The sequence below is a fragment of the Prionailurus viverrinus genome, chromosome D2 (assembly GCF_022837055.1).
Source record: "Prionailurus viverrinus isolate Anna chromosome D2, UM_Priviv_1.0, whole genome shotgun sequence".
Taxonomy (NCBI): domain Eukaryota; kingdom Metazoa; phylum Chordata; class Mammalia; order Carnivora; family Felidae; genus Prionailurus; species Prionailurus viverrinus.
The window spans coordinates 50,175,086-50,192,577 of NC_062571.1; the positions used below are offsets into that span (position 1 = coordinate 50,175,086).

A 17,492-nucleotide genomic window follows, 5' to 3' on the forward strand; every position below is an offset into this window, starting at 1 on the left:
TACTTCTCTTCTAGGGATACCGTGTCAATTAGCCAACATCATAAGGTCTCTGTGAGTCAGACCGTTCTGATTATTGCATTGACTCTGTTGTTCATAACGGTAACCATGACCACCTTGCCTGTTGGTGACTGAGGGCCATCACTTAGCCCTTGCCACTTCATGATCCAATTATCCCCATTGCATTTGGTGATCCAATTCAGTGGCAGCAGTTCCCACTGTAATTTTTGATCTTCAAGGATGCTGGAGGCCCCTCACAAATTTATTTCTTACAGTCATGGTGAAAAGTGTCTCTTCTGGACCCTCCTGGGGTGGGTGAGCAGCTCTTGCTTATCAATAAATACACCCTAATATTACCATCTCCCTTTTCTTTGGATACCTTCCTCTACAGTATATCAAGGCAGTTCTGGAATTTCAACTTCATTTAGCGTAGACCACTTTGGGGTTCATCTTTTTTTAGTCAACAAAAAACCCCTGTTATAATACTTTCTAGCCCCTCGAGCTACAACAATCTGTTATCTGTACTTTCTGCTTAATGGGCCTACCTTATTAAATTTGGCCCAATCTAACTTTCTGTTCTTTTTGCCATTATCCCACACCCTAAATATCTGTTCCACACATCACAGGGTGAGCAGAGAGGAGGCACCAGATCCACGCTGATGGTTGAAAAACTTCTCACCAGACCCCAAATCTGATTGTCGGCAACTGAAGACAGACTGTGTCAGTTCAGACGCTCTGGGTCAAAGTGAGAAGTGCAAGAGGTTGGTTGGGGAGCAACTCCTGTGAGAGATAAAGCAGAAGGATGTAGGCCTGGGGAGAGGGGGACTCAGTCCCTGCTGCAGGCTTGCGAAAGTCTTGGTCATCTCCGCAGGAGCTCAGAGCAAGGACCGCCTTTTGAGTAGAGCAGCAGTGGGTGGAGATGGCCAAGTGAGCCTCCTGCTTTGCTCAGTTACTGGGGGCTTCTCGGGAAGAGCGGACTTTGGTTCCAACATCATGAATTAACAGAGAAACAGGAAATCGTCATAACTTGCATGGTCCTTCAATAACTCTGATTTCACTCATTGAGAGAGATAATTGAAAGTCTGTGGCCTGCCAGGGGAGCCTGAGTGGTGCCTGCCCACAGTAACCATATGTCGCCCTCTAGTGCAGGACTGTGGAAATTATTGTAAATAACAGAGGGGAACTGCTTTGTTCCCACTGACTCACTCTGCAAATAAATCTCTGGTTCCTATCTGTGCGTTTGCCTGTTTAGTCAAGAACAACTGTAGAACATGCTGACATCTGGGAGATTCCTATCTCTCCAGGCGCACTTGAGGCCAGGGGGCCACTCTCAGCTTCAGCCCACAGGAGCCCTGGCATCAAAGAGAAAACTTAGAACCTGAAGCATTCCTTGCTGTGGCTGGGAGGTACAATTTATTTTCCTTCCCATGGTTCTCACCCTGCCCTTCATCTCCCACAGAGAGGCAATGGGACAAGAATAAATTTGTGAGCCAGGCTGAAAACCGGGTGACGACAGTGAGTTAGATTCTTGGAGCTCACAGGTATGGCAGTCACGTGTGAAAAGATTTGAGCCCGAGAGACTGCATCTAACTCCTTACTTTGCTATACACTGGCTGTGGGACCTGGAAGTTCCTTTAATTTCTCTGTGCTTCCCAACCAATGTGCTAATCACAGAACCTACCTTACCAGGCTGAGAATGCAATGAGTTATTCTATGTAGAAGCTCAGAACAGTCAGTGACAGGCTTAGTGAGGGCTCAGTAAATATGGGCTGGCATTATATTTACTAGCTGTTGAAATGCTGAAATAAAATAATTTTTCCATGCCTTGGTAAGCCCTGTCTACTCCACAGCACTGTCCTGATAGCCAAATTAAAGTTATTTGCTGCCCCACTTATTCCTACTATAGGAAGTAGTCCCCCATAAAAAGAACTCCCCAGAAGAAAATGGGTCCCCACACTATATGCTCAGAACTCCTCCTGATAACCAGACCCATCAGGTATTCAGGCAGGAGGCCACCAGCACCTCTGTAAACGTGTCAAGAAGAGCACAGGGCTCTGCCCAGCTCCGACCCCCAGAGGACACCTCGTGGACAACTTTCCTGTCCTGCCTGAGCCCCTTAGAGCTTCATTCCAGGCCTTCTGGGGTGCATGGAAGGTTCCACTGCAGGACCATAGTTCACTTCCTTCACTGACTGTGTTTGAAGTCTCCGTAGCCTTGTAGCCTCTTCACTCCCAGTGGCAAAGGGCTTACGCCTACTTATATCTTTTTATTTTTAAGTAATCTCTACACCCAACGTGCGACTCGAACTCACAACCCGGAGATCAAGAGCCGGATCCGCTGCCGACTGAGCCAGCCAGGCGCCCCTCCCTCCTTCTAGCTTTGCCAGGCCCCAGCAATGGGAATTTTCCTGAGTGTTTGCCGGCTCCCTTAGCTGCAGCTGCCTCAAGAGCCTCCTGGTGGCCTCTCGGCCCGCCCCTCTGCTAGCCCCGCCCCACGCCGCACCTGCCGGCCAATCCGTGGCTCCGCTCCAGACGCATCACAATAGCGCCCTCCCGGCCCCGCCCCTCGCGGTCCCGCCCTGGGCCCCGTGTTGCCAAGGGGATCACAAACAGCCTGGGCCAGTTGGGGAGAGGAGGACTTTCCCCAGAGGAAGTGGCCTCACCTAGGGAGACAGGCACAGGTACCCAAGGAGCAGGTGAGCGGCTGACGGGCTGCGACAGCGCGAAAACAAGTCTTTCGGAGTCCCCACCGTCCCCCTTGTTGGTTAGTGAAGATTTGGGCCCCTCCTCCCTTCTCATCCGAGTCACCTTGCAGATTCTTTCTACTTACCCTGGCCTCTCAGGTCCTTGACTCCGTGTCCCCGACACCAAAGTTGTTTCTTCCTCGATAATCATTCCTTTCTTCCTCAAGGTAATAACATTCCTTGGGCGTCTTGAGCAAAGTGCGCCTTTCCTACTGTCAGACATTGGGTTGGAGGGGAGTGTTAGAGGGGACAGTCTGGCCCACTGCTGACCCCTAGGACCTAGGACTTGGGACTGGGTGTGTGTGGTCTGGGAGTTTTGCGTCTGGTAAACGACGTATGGAGCTGTTGGGCCATCCATGACCCTGAGGAAGGAAGAGCCTTTTGGGGAGGTGGATTTGGAGCCCTGATTACAGTGGTTAAGAGGTTGCACTAACTGCCCCTGCGGGGGTGATACCCATTTCTCGCTCCCCGCCACACCTCCAGGCTTTCCATTTTACCTCACCTTCCCTCTTCCTTGAAGTCCTTTTCCCACTTTGCTTGAGGGGACGTTCCTTGGTCTTTTCTCAGTGGGTCCCCCTGAACCTCGCCTTCTCCACCTGAGATGGTGGCAGGATTAGCCTTAGACCTTTCCTCTTTTTCTCGTCACCCCACTAAGTGAAGTTATTGAGGCTGTCGGTTCAATCCTGTGGGCTGACTCTCCAAACTGCTGTCTCCAGTCCGTTTTTCTGGACACAAGGCCCAAATGGCAATCTACCTTATATACATCCACACGTGGGTGTCTAATAACAATCTCAAATTGAGCCTGGTCAAGATAAAATTACTGATGATCATGCTTCAAAAAACTTGATCATCCATCAGCATTCCCCATTTCCAGGGAAGGAGACGGCTTTGACCCTGTTTTCTCCCCCATCTCCTATCTGGTTCATGGCTAAATCCCATTGCTCCCCACTGCTCCACTCCTCCTCCTCTAAACTACTGCCAAGAGCCTAAGAAGGGATCCCCTGTTGTTTCTGTGGATTGCTATTGCTATGCTGGCAATAGCCAACTGATAAACTTTCACGGGAACTTTTATAATTCACAAAGACTTACAATTTTTTTTTTGTCTAGGAAACTGGCAGTGATACATAGAGATAGAGAGATAGAGGCTATGAAATATGCATTTGGCAAAGGTTCAGGAAATAGGAATACTAGTTTACTGCTGGTAAGAGTGTAAATTGGTCGCAAGTTGTTTGGAAGTCTTATTTGGCTGTATGTGTCAAAATTCTTACACGAACTCAATAATTCTATTACTAAAAACTTATTCTAAGTGGGGTGCCTGGGTGACTCAGTCAGTTGAACATCTGATTTCAGCTCAGGCCATGACCTCACAGTTTGTGGGTTCAAGCATAGTTTATGCTGACATCGCAGAGCCTGCTTGGATTCTGTCTCCCTCTCTCTGCCCCTCCCCCACTTGCACACACACACACACACACACACACACACTCTCTCTCTCTCTCTCTCTCTCTCTCTCTCAAAAATAAACCTTAAAAAATAAAAATTTATTCTATAAAACAAGAACATGCACAAGATAATTATTGACAAGGATATTCACTAAAACGTTACTTCAAAGGTCGGTGAAATGTAAACTTCAGCAGGAGACGTTGTTGCTTTATAACTTCCAAATGATACACACGACAGCATTTCTGACAGAAGCATCTGTTACGTGGAATGCTTGGCAGTGTGTCAGGCAAGTCGCTCAGGTCTGGCAACATGGAGTGAAGCTCAGCCATAGCCTTTTTCTCACCTACCTTGCTCCTGGGGGAGCAGAAATTCTGCCCTGAAGAAGTGGAGACAAAAATGGAAACAGAAATATCAGGTTCTCCAGCAGGGAGGGGGCGCAGGCAGGTACAGGGGCTCTGGCAGGAGGGAGGGAACAACATTGTTCTAGGGAAACTACAGGAACATACTGTACTGACTTCAGAAACCTGCTCCCATGTCATCAATGAGTGCCCTTGATGAAGCCCTTGCCCATGATGTTAGCTGATATCCAGGCTGGGGCTGAATCAGTGGCCATCAAAGCTCAAAGGAACCATTTTCCTCCGGGTCTCCAGGTGAAAATGAGATATAACACCATGGTCACTCATGATGCTGTGCTGTTCTAAGTTCTTTGAACGCATTCATTCATTCAAGATTTGTAACAAGCCAAAATGGTGAGGCTCTCATCATCATTCTACAGAAAGGGAGAACAGAAATGCAGAGCGGCCACAGCTCCCGTGGCAGAGCTGGGGCATGAACTCAGGAGTTGTCACTCAGGTTCCATATGCTCAGCCAGTGTGACTTTGATCCCAACTGGTTTTTAGCCTTGCTCTCAAATGCCTTCTCTGTCTCACTGCCTTGCTCTGGGAAAAGGATCAGGCTGAGGGCTGGGAGTAGGTAAATTGTCCTGACTGGCCACATCACGGACTGCTTCAAAATATAAGATTTCTTCTTGATGCCAAGACCCCTTTTGGGCAGGGCTGAAGCAGACGATGAGCCTGGAGAAGTATGAGCCACAGATGTCTCGCCAGACATGAGCCTCGTTGTGTCATCTCATCATGGGGGCTGGAGACTGACGGGCAGGAGGCCTGCTGGGCTGGCTATCACCGAGTCTCTGTTTTCTTCTCCACCAGGGCACAGGCCTGCTACTGTCTATTCGTGGAGGTTGTAAGTCAGCATGAAGGCCCATTGACTGAAGTTGTGGGACTTTGCCCCCCCTGGACACTGAGGGCAATGCCATGCCAATGCACAATGAAACAATACACTGAGGACTCTTGAAACAGGTCAGTGCCCCAGCCCCAGAGTCATGGTGACTTACTTGTTTCTCTTCAAACTCAGAATCCTAGGACTCCTTGCCCAGTTCCCTGGGATAGTCTTACAGGTAATGTTAGCTGTTGCTAAGAATCCTGTACCCATGAGTCTTTTTGTAGCATCCTTTGCTTAGTATCCAACCGATCCCTTCCACCCTGGCTTTGAGACAGTCCTTTGTTGGATATGCAATTTCTGGTTTTTAACTTGTAATGGATCTTCCAGCAAGCATGGCACAAAAGCAGAAACCATCTGCTGAAGACAAGACTGAGTGGTTAAATTATAACAGTAACCAGCAATATTAGAATGAAGAGAAGTAACCTTTTTGGGGGGTTTGATACAGAACTATATCACATGTCTCCAGAGGGCATGAGTTCACGGACACAGCCCGGCTTTCCAAGTCACCCTGTAAAGCGTACAGACCCTAAAATGTTTTTATTAATATAATATTTTATTAATGCTTTGTACATTTGCCTATACAAAATTAACCTCTGAACCATTGAACTTCATTTTTAGATTTTATAGCTTTTCCTACCCTGTGGGATAGGTAAGTAGGTCAGCAGGTCAACCATTTAATGGTGCACTAATAAAAAATGTGGAGCTAATTAAATGTAAAGGGTAGTGCCACACCTATTATTTCTAGGGTCTCTTTTGCACATGATTGCCATGTCAGGGCGGTAAGGTGAGGGGGCAAGCCTCTGGGGCTGGTGGCTATCCGGGAAACGCCAAAATGTGTTGGGTGTAAAACCACGCTGAGTCTTGGTTTTTTGACATCGAAAAGGCTTGTATGAAGAGATTGGCCTCTGGGCTGAGGCTGAATCCCAAGTACTTGAGAGGAAGACCTGGGCACAAGGCCACAGACAGAGAATGTTCAAGGGCATAGGAGGCCAGCCCTTTCAGGATACAACACAAAAGTAGTAAAACTACAAAGGAAATCAAGGAAATCACTAAAACGGAAGATAAAAGTGGACCTCAGAGTGGGTCAGGGGGTTATGTCCACATCCGGTGCCAGTGTTTTTCACCCTTGAGATGGCACGCAGAAGACATCTGAGATAATGGTGTGTTCTATTTCATAGGCTGAGTCTTTACTTACGAAGATACTGGCCTTTATTAGTGCTCTTTATATCTTACCTTTATAACCTCTCATATGCAATATATCCCACTACTTCTTTTAAGGTGAGAAACACGATTACATACAAAAACTTGAATCACAACAAAATCTGTGCAAGCCTAGGACACAACGCTGGAGTCTTCCTGACATAAATGTCTTATGCAGATATGGTCCAGGAAAAACTCACCTTCAAGATGAGTTAAGGAAAAAGAAGCAGCAAAGGGTCACTTTGAAGATACCGCACAGAAAGAGAAGTAAAGGAAACACATATGGATGAGTAAGAAAACCTGCTATGAGTCACCTGGGAAGTTTGACCGAACATCTTGTCTCACATGACACAAACTGATAAAGGAGTTACCTCTGCAAACAAGGGACACGTGTTTTGATACAAGAGCCGAGGAGAAGGTGGCAGGACCTCAGAGGAAGTGAAACGTGGCCTGGCAGAGCTCAGGGATGGAAAAGCCCACTTGGGAATGATTTCCTCTGGGAGCAGGCAGTGGGAGAAGGAGAAAGGGGAGTCGCTGTTTTCTGTCATGCAGCCTTAGAGAGATATTTGGTTCTTCAAACTATGTGATATGTAACTATGATTTGAAACACTTACAAAGAGCCTCTTTCTTCACTCCCACCCAATATCTGAGCCAGGGCTCAGATTCCCTTGCAAGAATGCCAAGGAGTCTGCTCACATTCACATGTCTACAGTGGCCGGGAGGCTCATTATATGACTGCTTTGCAATGGAGGAGGCCTTCATTAGGACAAGCTGTTCTGTCCCCTTGCCCTATTACTCCCTTACTAGCTGGTTCTTTATCTCTGCTTCCTGGGGCTCATGAACCTCTAGGCTCCCTCTCATGGGTCTTTTACGCTTATTCCTTAACCTAAGCTTTTTAAACCCCAAATCCCTGATCACCCAGGTGGTACAGCATTGGTCCCTAGGTTCATAGGCCCTGACCTCAAGGCCCTCTTTCTCCTGTCAAAAGTACCCTGGCCATCCCTTCCCTAGGACCCTGACCCTCCATTTGAGCCGCCATTTCTTTGTGTTCTGGCTCATTGCCTCAGGAAATCTGAGCACTGAATTAAAGATGGGGATGTGGAGACCTGGAAGTGATGCAGAGACAACAGTTTAGGTTGTATAGCATTGCCACAGAAACATCCAGTCATGTGTTCTGGGTGCAGCTTCACTGGGGTGGGACTAGGGAAAGATCAGGAGGTGTGCCAGTCTCCACCCACACAGTGTTTCTGAGCAGCTGTTCTCCTGTTAGGGGTCTTCTCTCCCCTAATCTTCCCAGACCATTGGGTCCCTGGGAGGCATCAGGTTCCTGGGGCTCAGTGAGGAGTTGGGGAGGTCCAGGATTGAGGGGTCACCCCATTTCTAGCTCAGTGTGTGAGAGAGGCAGAATGAGTATCAGACCAGGAGCCCGTCACAGGATAGACACCAGCTAAAGGAGGTCATCGGAGGACCCTCAGAGTGAAAGACAGAGTGAGTGAAGTGAGGAGGTTCACTGTGTATCAGAGAAGACCAGAGAGTAGAGAAGCAAGTCTGGGAATGGAAGTGCATGAAGAGGGCTGGATATGCTAGGAGGCCCATGTGGCCCCAAGAACTCAACACCTCTGACTCTGGCCTACAAGAGGCCCAAGACTTCAAGGTGTGGCAAGGTCAGGGCTTTTAATGAAATAACATCTGTTAAGAAGGACTGGGCGATTTAAGGTCTATGCTGCCTGTGGATCCATGGTCTGGGCCCATTTCTTGATGTGTTCTGGAAGGCAGTGCTTATTACCACTTTATTCTTGGAGACATTGAGTGAATCAACGATGAACTGAGCCAAAGTTTAAAAATACCTGCACAGAAATATAGCAAGTGCCTAGAGTATGGCCAGATTGTGAATAGAAGGCTAAAGCAGCAGAATTACCTTTTGAAAACCCCACGAGGCTGGAATCTAAAATTCAGCTCTCAGAAGATATATTCATAAAATCTTTCCAGAAAAATCACATCTGAGTCAAGAGGGCTCTTTTGACCCACCTTCTGGAATTAGGAAAGTCCTTCACAACCTATCAGCAATGTTCAAACTGGTTCTCTAGCTTCTAAATGTGCCCGAGAATGGGACTCTGCCTCGCCTAGGGAATCCCCCAAGAGGCCTCAAAGCAGTTAATCTGGGTGCAGAAGGTGCAAGGCCACACTTGCTGGTGCTCCAGAGGGGTACACCAGCCTGCAGAGGCCCATAGGGCTAGAGTGAGCTGCGGTGATGGCCTTAGATATGCAGAAAGGATGAGAGAAATGAAAGGCATGAAAAAGTGCAGAAATACCAAGCAACAAGCAAAAACCATCTGAGCAAGTAAAAACTTACAAGGAGTCAAGGACTGGAGGAAAAATGACAAAACTGTGGAACCATCTGGAATGCAGCAGAGCTTTTCTTTAGTACCAGAGAGCCCCTGACCTCCTCACCCCTGCCAGTGGCTACAGGGCAAACTCTGGCCAAGGACAGGACAGAAGTGACAACACCAAGAAAGTATTCATAGCAAGCACAAATTTTGAAACAAGTGTTTCAAAGACAAGCAGTGTAAAATCATTTCTAGGGAGACCTGAGGGCGGGGGTCTCAAGGCAATGCTTCCTCTCTTTTTCCCCGGAGTGGAATTTGGGCTGGAAGAGGGGCCTCCCTCTGACCTCCATTTCACTTAGGGATTGAGAACTTTAGTACAAATGTAATTCTTTTCAAGAATGCTTTTTTTCCCTTCCAGTTTCTAGAATTTTTTGCGAAGCGAATGTTTTATGAATCTGTGCCAAAGATATGTTTAAGGTCCTTCCTACTTGTGTATCTGCGGCTTCATGTGAAAGAAAATTTTCAAAATTAAGATTAGTAAAAAGAATGCTTTTGTTTTATGTCATTTAAAAGAAGCTCCCACAGAGAGTCTGCTGTGCCTTGCGGGATGGGCACCGTTCATCTTGTCGGAAGGAACTGGGATGTGAAGAATCCCCAGAGTTCATGACCATGTTCCTGCTGGACCCTTGACAAAAGCAAGGTTGTCACTCGTCATCCCATTTGGCCCTCAGGACTGTGCTGTGTGGGAAGCAGTGTCCCCAAGGGTCACTGAAGTTATCATGCCCCCTCCTCCACAGCGAGGACGGTGTCAGGAGAGCCAGCACAGGAGAGCTCATGGTGCTTGGGTGGGTTCTGAGCACTTAGTGCTTTACCTCTGTCAGAGCTTACAGTTTTTGAAGTGAAAGAAAGCCCTGAGACACCGGGTCGCTTGCTCAAGATCCCACAACTAGCTTGTGACTGAGAGGTCCTGTCTTCCGGCTCCCAGGACTCCTGCCGCCTGTACTTGCCCTTGGTGCACTTACCTCAGTCTCACTCTCCTGTCGCCTCAAGCAATGGGCAAGGGGACCCCAGCAGAGTGACTTCTCCACTAGAGCAGAATAGGTGGCATGTGAAGTGAGGCCAAATGTTTGATCATGGAGGGGGTTGTCAGCTTAGGGGCTGATCCATGGGTGATGGGGTTTATCATCTCCATTTGCCCCTCAAGAGGGGTACACTGTGCTGTCACCCCGCCCCAGATGCTGAGGCACCCAGAAATGTGCAGGTTCTTATTGTTCCCAGGAATTCTCTCCCCAGTTTTCTTAGGCTCTCTCTGCTTTCTGTGTGTTCTTTTCAGAGCACCTGACTTAAGGGCAAGGAGGTGGGGAGAGTGGCCTCAGGGCCAGAGGGGCTGCAAGAGAAACCCATACATTACATCTAGAGGCCACCCCCTGACTCGCTGAGCTCAGAGCCACCTGCCCCTTTCCCAGTCCCTCTTCTACCTCATGAAAGCGTGCTTTCATGTTGTCAAGATGCCCTTTGGAGGCCCCGGCTAAGGCTGATTTTTGACTCTTGTGTTGACACAATGGTAGGGACATCCGTGCCTCAGAACGAGCCTGCCCTGTGCACCATTGGTCTAACCCCAACTGACCACAAAGTTGCCTGGCATTCAGTTTGGCTGCTGTCTAAAAGGGCAGGCTCAGAATTTCTGAGATCAACTCCCCAGAAGACCCACTGGGTAAACAGTTGTTTTTGTTGCCTGGGACCTGGGCTATCTGGCTGACTCTGGAAGTGAATTAATTCCTTCTGCAAGCTCTTGACTATATCTCCAGTGGATGACTTGGCCAGCATCTCCCTGGGTAACTGAAAAACTAACCTCTTCTCACAAGCTTCCAGGCCGATGTCTGCTGTGTCTGAGTCCGGAAGCCAGGAGAATGCTGGCAGCCCCCTCCTTATGCTCTGCCTCTGTTGGGATCTCAGAGGTCCCTAACAGTCTTCAGAAGCAGGTCTACCTAGAGAAACAGTCTTAATTTGAGGTCCATGAAGCCCAAGGGTGCCTGACGTTACATTCAATATTGTGTATGGAGCTGATGTATTCAGAATTGTATGTAGATGACAATGTGTAATTTCTGAGGAAACGACCAACAGCATTAGTTCAGTTCTCAAAGGGTCTAGGACCCATGAAAAGTTATGAACCATTTATCTAAGGAGATCCATCCATCTCTGAAAAGTCCAAGATTGACTCTCTCTGGATCCTTTTTCATTCCTGTTTCCAGATGCCAAATGGACAAGGAAGGAACTTGTAGGCAACCCTGTGGTCTGGGCTGAATGGGAGTGTGGGAGGCAGTTCAGGACCCTGTGGACTCCTGAGTGCCATTCGGGGTCCTACAAAAATGACTTAATGACCCCCTTAAGGGTCATCAAGCTTCAAGAGTCCATAAAGTACACGCTATGGGTGAGGGGTTCCCAGCGAGGGTCCAAGTCTTTTTACTTTGAGCCTAGGATAGTCCCAAACAGAGTGACCTGAGGCTGACCCCTGGGTAATTTGCCCATGAAGTGGCTAAGGCATATAACCATGTTTCCTGTTAGGCTTGTGCACATTTTACTTTGGGACTCACCCAGTTTTCCTTTGTTTCAATCTCTTATACTGAGTCAGCTTGTTTCCTTGGCAACTGGACTTTACTATTAGGGTGACTTTTTAGACACAGCAACAGGCCAGGCATTCAAAATCAGAAACTTCCTATCATGTACCTTACCAATACTGGGGACTTTGGTGGGGGCTAAAATCTTTGTACGTGGCCTTTTCTGAGCTGGGACCTTGACAGCAGAGGGCCAGGGAGCAGGTGGTGCCTATTTGGAGGCTGTCTCACTTTCACGAGTCCTAGAAGACATTTTTCTTTGCTCTGGATCTACCTAATGATCTGTATGTTACAAAAATTCTTGGCTGACACCTAATTTTTCTTGACAAATGGTTTCAAAATGTTACAGTGCTATTTGGTTATCTCATAGGGGTATTTTGGTGAAAAATAGACCACTGAGTGGTTCTCAATGATTGGTAATTGGATTTGTGACACAAAAGCCTACCTGTTCCTACACACAAACTGGATGGAAACTCATTGCTTTATTTAAGGGATTGCCCCTGACATTGTCCAGTGTCCATTCTGGGCCATCAATTTATCTTCTAGGGAAAAAGAATTTAGGTAACTTAATTCGAGTAGGAAAAAACTGGGCCTTGACTTACAAACAGAAACCCTAACTACTCAAGGGGAATTCTAGATTGCTTTCTTCTTTCCTTATGTTTCTTCACTTCATGCTTTACAGGAGACCCAGAAAAATGAACGATCCCATGTGCTTTGGACTAACAGGTGAGTTAGATCAAGCCACTGAAGCAATAGACCTCCTTGACTAAGAGGTTTGTGAAGAAGGGCTGGGAGTAGGGTGAAGCAGGTATGGCACTCAGCCTGGGCATATTTCAGGGAATGTCAAAAACCCTGTAATCAGGCCAATGTGTTATTCCAGTGGCAGAGCAGTGGATTACCTTGTGCCTGGCAAAATGGAGCTTGAGGTCATGAGCAGATACACCAGTCCCGTGAACCTGGCTGTCTTCTCCCATCTGACTGTGGTGTTGTTGGCCATAGCATGTTCTTCACCACCTGGTTCTTCATTTATGAAATTACCTCCACCAAGTACACTCGGGATATCTATAAAAGCTCCTCACCTCCTTGGTGGCCTTGCTTTTCATGGACTTTGGAGCCTTCTTCCGGCTATTCTGGGTTGGCATCTACATATAAAGGGTTACAACCAGGTGGCTTCCCCAAATCCCTGCTTTTGTGAATTATTTTTTTTTTTACTATTGCTGGAAGTGTTCCACTTGCAGCTCACAATGAAGGCAGATATGAAACTGAGGAAAAAAAAACCACCCTGTACTCAAGATCATATTTTAATATAATCTTTTTTAAAAATCAAAACGAATGCCAAAAGTCCACGATAAACAAAATATCATTAAAATTTTTCAAAGTTTATTTATTTATTATTATTAAAAAAAATTTTTTTTTTTCAACGTTTATTTATTTTTGGGACAGAGAGAGACAGAGCATGAACGGGGGAGGGGCAGAGAGAGAGGGAGACACAGAATCGGAAACAGGCTCCAGGCTCTGAGCCATCAGCCCAGAGCCTGACGCGGGGCTCGAACTCACGGACCGTGAGATCATGACCTGGCTGAAGTCGGACGCTTAACCGACTGCGCCACCCAGGCGCCCCTATTTTTTGAGAGAGACAGAGATAGTGCAAGTGGTGGAAGGGGAGAGAGAGAGAGAGAGAGAGAGAGAGAGAGAGAGAGTCCCAAGCAGGCTCCATGCTGCCAAGCGCAGAGCCCGATGCGGGGCTTGAACCCACGAAATTGCAAGATCATGACCTGAGCTGAAACCAAGAGTTGGATGCTGAACCAACCGAGCCACCTAGGCATCCCAACAAAATATCATTTTAAATAAAGAAGGATCAGTAACAGTGCTGTGCTCAGCTATGTTGGAAGTTGAGGTTGAAGGAAAAATCAGTAATGCTGATCCTGTTTTCATTTAAAACCATATAGATGCCGAAAGGACCACCCTCAGATGACACTCAAACCACATGGAAATATGCAGGGATGGCCCCAGGGACGATGGACCATCCAGGGGTGCTGCATCCACAGTTCAGTGTCTACACTAATGGGACATCACTATTGGGCTGCCTTCATCAGCACAACCTCACTCCCCTAGGAGACACTCATAAACAACTTTATTGTTTATTCCAACAACTTCTGGAAAGACCCATCAGCAACTCAATAGGAAGCAGGAAACAACAGTTTATACATTAAAACTCTTTGAACCTTTGCCTTTCTGTGTCTACCAATCCCAAACTCTCATATCATGGCCCTTACTTACACGGTTTTAAGCCCTCAAGTTGAAAGGCCTGCACTAAACCAGATTTCAAAGTCTCAAAACATCTCAGCCTTGCTTTCTCCAACCAACATGCCCCACAACACTCTGTTGAGGTAGTGTTCTCCCTTCTCACTTTCATCTTGTGGAAAGAAAAGGAGAGAAGGAAGGAGGGAAGGGAGGGAGGAGAGAGGGAAGGAGAAAAAAAGAGGAAGACAGGGAAGGAATGAAGAAGAAAAGAAAAACAATAGGTATGTTAGATGAGTTTCTGTCTCTTCTTGGTCTTTTATTTATTATGCAAACAGAGTAAAGAGTAGTCAAGAGAAAAATAATCACAATCTTGTGGAGGGATACTCTTTTCCAGTGTCTGTTAAAACCACTAATAATTTATTTATTTATTTATTTATTTTTTTTTTTTTTCAACGTTTATTTATTTTGGGGACAGAGAGAGACAGAGCATGAACGGGGGAGGGGCGGAGAGAGAGGGAGACACAGAATCGGAAACAGGCTCCAGGCTCCGAGCCATCAGCCCAGAACTCACGGACTGCGAGATCATGACCTGGCTGAAGTCGGACGCTTAACCGACTGCGCCACCCAGGCGCCCCTAAAACCACTAATAATTTAAAATAATCTGAAGAGATCATAAATGAACGTTTATATTCCCTATATTTTTAAGTGAAATAAAAATGGAAAAGCCCTGAAGCAAATCCAGTGTAGGCACTCTATCTGTGCTGGTTTGGGAGGGATCGTGTCGTCCCTGAGCTTAATCTGAGAACAAAATCAAGATTTCAGTGAAACCTATCCCTCTATTCTGAATGTTTCCTTCCCAGTATTACAGTATGGGGATTTACTGCGAGAATGTTTCCTGACATTAACATCTCAAAAGAAATTTGAGTGGTTGCCTCAAGTTCTTAAGAATAAGTAGAAATAACTCTCATAATCTATAATTGAAGAAGCAGAAGTCCAGAGACCAAAATATTAGTATCTGTCCCCAAAAGGTTAGTATATGCCCCAAAATACAGCATCACTTATACTTCTATGGGCTGCTGGCAAGTGACATCTTTTTAGGGCTCATTTTTTATTCTCCGAAGAACTGAGATATCTGTGGCATTTCTTCCTGAGTTAAAGCACACTGATTGGGAGTGGGGCAGCCATGCTTCCATTCAAAAGGGTATCTTTTCCAGCCTCCCCAGCATCTGGATTCCCTGTGTAGTCCCTGTGACTACATTACAGGCAATGATATGTACAGAAAAGACCGTGTGTGGTTTCTGAGCAGTATTCTTTTTAGGAAGGGGTGTACCCTTCTCCCTTTCTTTCTCTTCGCCGCCCAGAATGTGTATGTCATGGCTGGAGCTGTAGTAGCAATTCTGGGCTATTCTGCCCTAGAATAGCAGTGCAGAGAGCTATGAGCCTACATCCCTATGCATAAACAGAGTCCTATCCATGTTTACACTATAGCTCTTTGGGATTTGTTTGGGAATAGAATTAATCCTTCCTGATAAAGCCTCTCTGTTGGAGTTGCTGTGTGGACATCCAAGGGAAATCTCCATGGCGGCCTGTGTCGTGCACATCTGAGAGAAAACCTGAAAGGCCACAAAATCCAATGTGTAACATGACTAAGCTCGGCACAGGGGGATTTTAGGTGATTGCCACTTTTTTCCTACTGTTTGACTTTTTTGTTTGTACTAATTTTCTATAATCAACAAGTATTATATAATGAAAACTGAAAGGAACATGAAGAAAACAGTGAGGGCATCAGCAGATAATTCACAGAACCAGAAGTTCTAAAGAAGTTTTAAAATTTATCTTGAGAGAGAGCACAAACATGGGAGGGGCAGAGAGAGAGGGAGAGAGAGAATCCCAAACAGACTCTGTGTTGAGAGTGCAGAGCCCAACACGAGAGCTGCGAGATCACAAGATCCAAGAGTCGGACGCTCAGCCAATTGAGCCACCCAGGCATCCCCAGAAGTATACTTTTAGCTGCCATAAAAAAATGTTCAACTTCTTGAGTTATTAAGTGAAAACCCAAATCCTGAGATTCTTTTTTGCAGTTCTCATAGAAACAGACTATCTTTACATAATAATACCCAGGATAATAGAAGACACTGTGAGCCCATCTGTCACAAATATATATAAAACCTCGCCAGCTAGGCACAGGACAGGCAGGGGTGGGGGTTGTGGCAGGGGCGAGAGAGTGTTTGCTAAAGTTCTTTTCGTGGCAAGAAAGAAATGGATAGTGTTAAGTTTAAGAAACAAATATAGATAAATATAAGTATGCATCTTAAGGACAACTACCATAAAAAAACAGAGTGCATTGCTTTTAAAGCACCAGGGAAATACACCCCAAAGCTTGATCTGTACAGTGGACTCATGAAAGAAAAGTAGACAAAACCTCTTAGCAAACTAGATCCATAAGGGAGCTTCTTTAATCTTGTTGAAGGCTATAAACCCAAACCTTTAACATCCCTTAATTTAAAGCTTTAGAAGCATTCCCTTTAAAACCAAGCACAAGATCTGATGTCCACATGATAACTCCATAGTTAAACATAGTTCCAGAGCCTGGCAAAACTCTAGGATAAGGAAGGGAGGAGGGAGAGAATAGGTAGGTAGGTAGATAGATAGATAGATAGATAGATGATAGATAAATAATGATAGATAGTAGGTAGGTAGGAATACATGAGAGGGCAAAATATGAAGAGGGGGAATAACACTGGTATAATATGCAGACAATGTGATGACCTATTGAGAGCATCCACTAAATAAAATAACTGTGTCTTGTCCTAGAGCATCATGAAGCTCCCCCTCAACCTGGGTGTCTTCTCTTTTTGCCCAAGTTGTCTTTAGGGAAGGAAGTGGGAAATGCCCAGACAATGGTAGTTCCAACAGTAGGAAAGTGTTGGTTTCCCCCTCCAGCATCCCAGGGGTAGCATGAGAGACCGAAAGACTTGAATTACCACAGGTCCAAAAGCCAGCCTTTGTACTTTTACTGTGTGTTTAATACCTTTTGTATCAGTATAAAAATATTATGTATGTGTGTTGCTTGCTCTCTCCACACACACACACACACACACCCCTCTGGCTTGACCAAAGAAGTTCAAACCAGAATCAGAAAAGTATTCACTAAGTGACATTTCATGTTGTGAACCATTAGCTGTCTTTAGGTTTTTTTTTTTTTTTTTTAAATTTTTTTTCAACATTTTTTATTTTATTTTTGGGACAGAGAGAGACAGAGCATGAACAGGGGAGGGGCAGAGAGAGAGGGAGACACAGAATCGGAAACAGGCTCCAGGCTCCAGGCTCCAAGCCATCAGCCCAGAGCCTGACACGGGGCTCGAACTCCCGGACCGCGAGATCGTGACCTGGCTGAAGTCGGACGCTTAACCGACTGCGCCACCCAGGCGCCCCAGCTGTCTTTAGGTTTTACATTAGAAAGATTGGTAATTGTACAATTGCATGCCCATCCCAGAGGAGGAAAAACCAAGTGGATGTATTTCACAAGAAATAAAGCCAAAAGCCAACAACAGCCAAAGGAAATTCTGATTTACCTTCTCTGGTGCCAGTCTTAGGAAGTGTTTTATTGTGATTGAAAATTCAAGGACCAATACACGGTCCTGG

General features: G+C 46.2%; 1 pseudogene; it reads left to right on the forward strand.

Moving 5' to 3' along the window:
- Nucleotides 1–2,546: 2,546 nt before the first annotated feature.
- On the forward strand, nt 2,547–12,927 carry LOC125148306 (transmembrane protein 258-like; annotated as a pseudogene).
- The last annotated feature ends 4,565 nt before the right edge of the window (nt 12,928–17,492 follow it).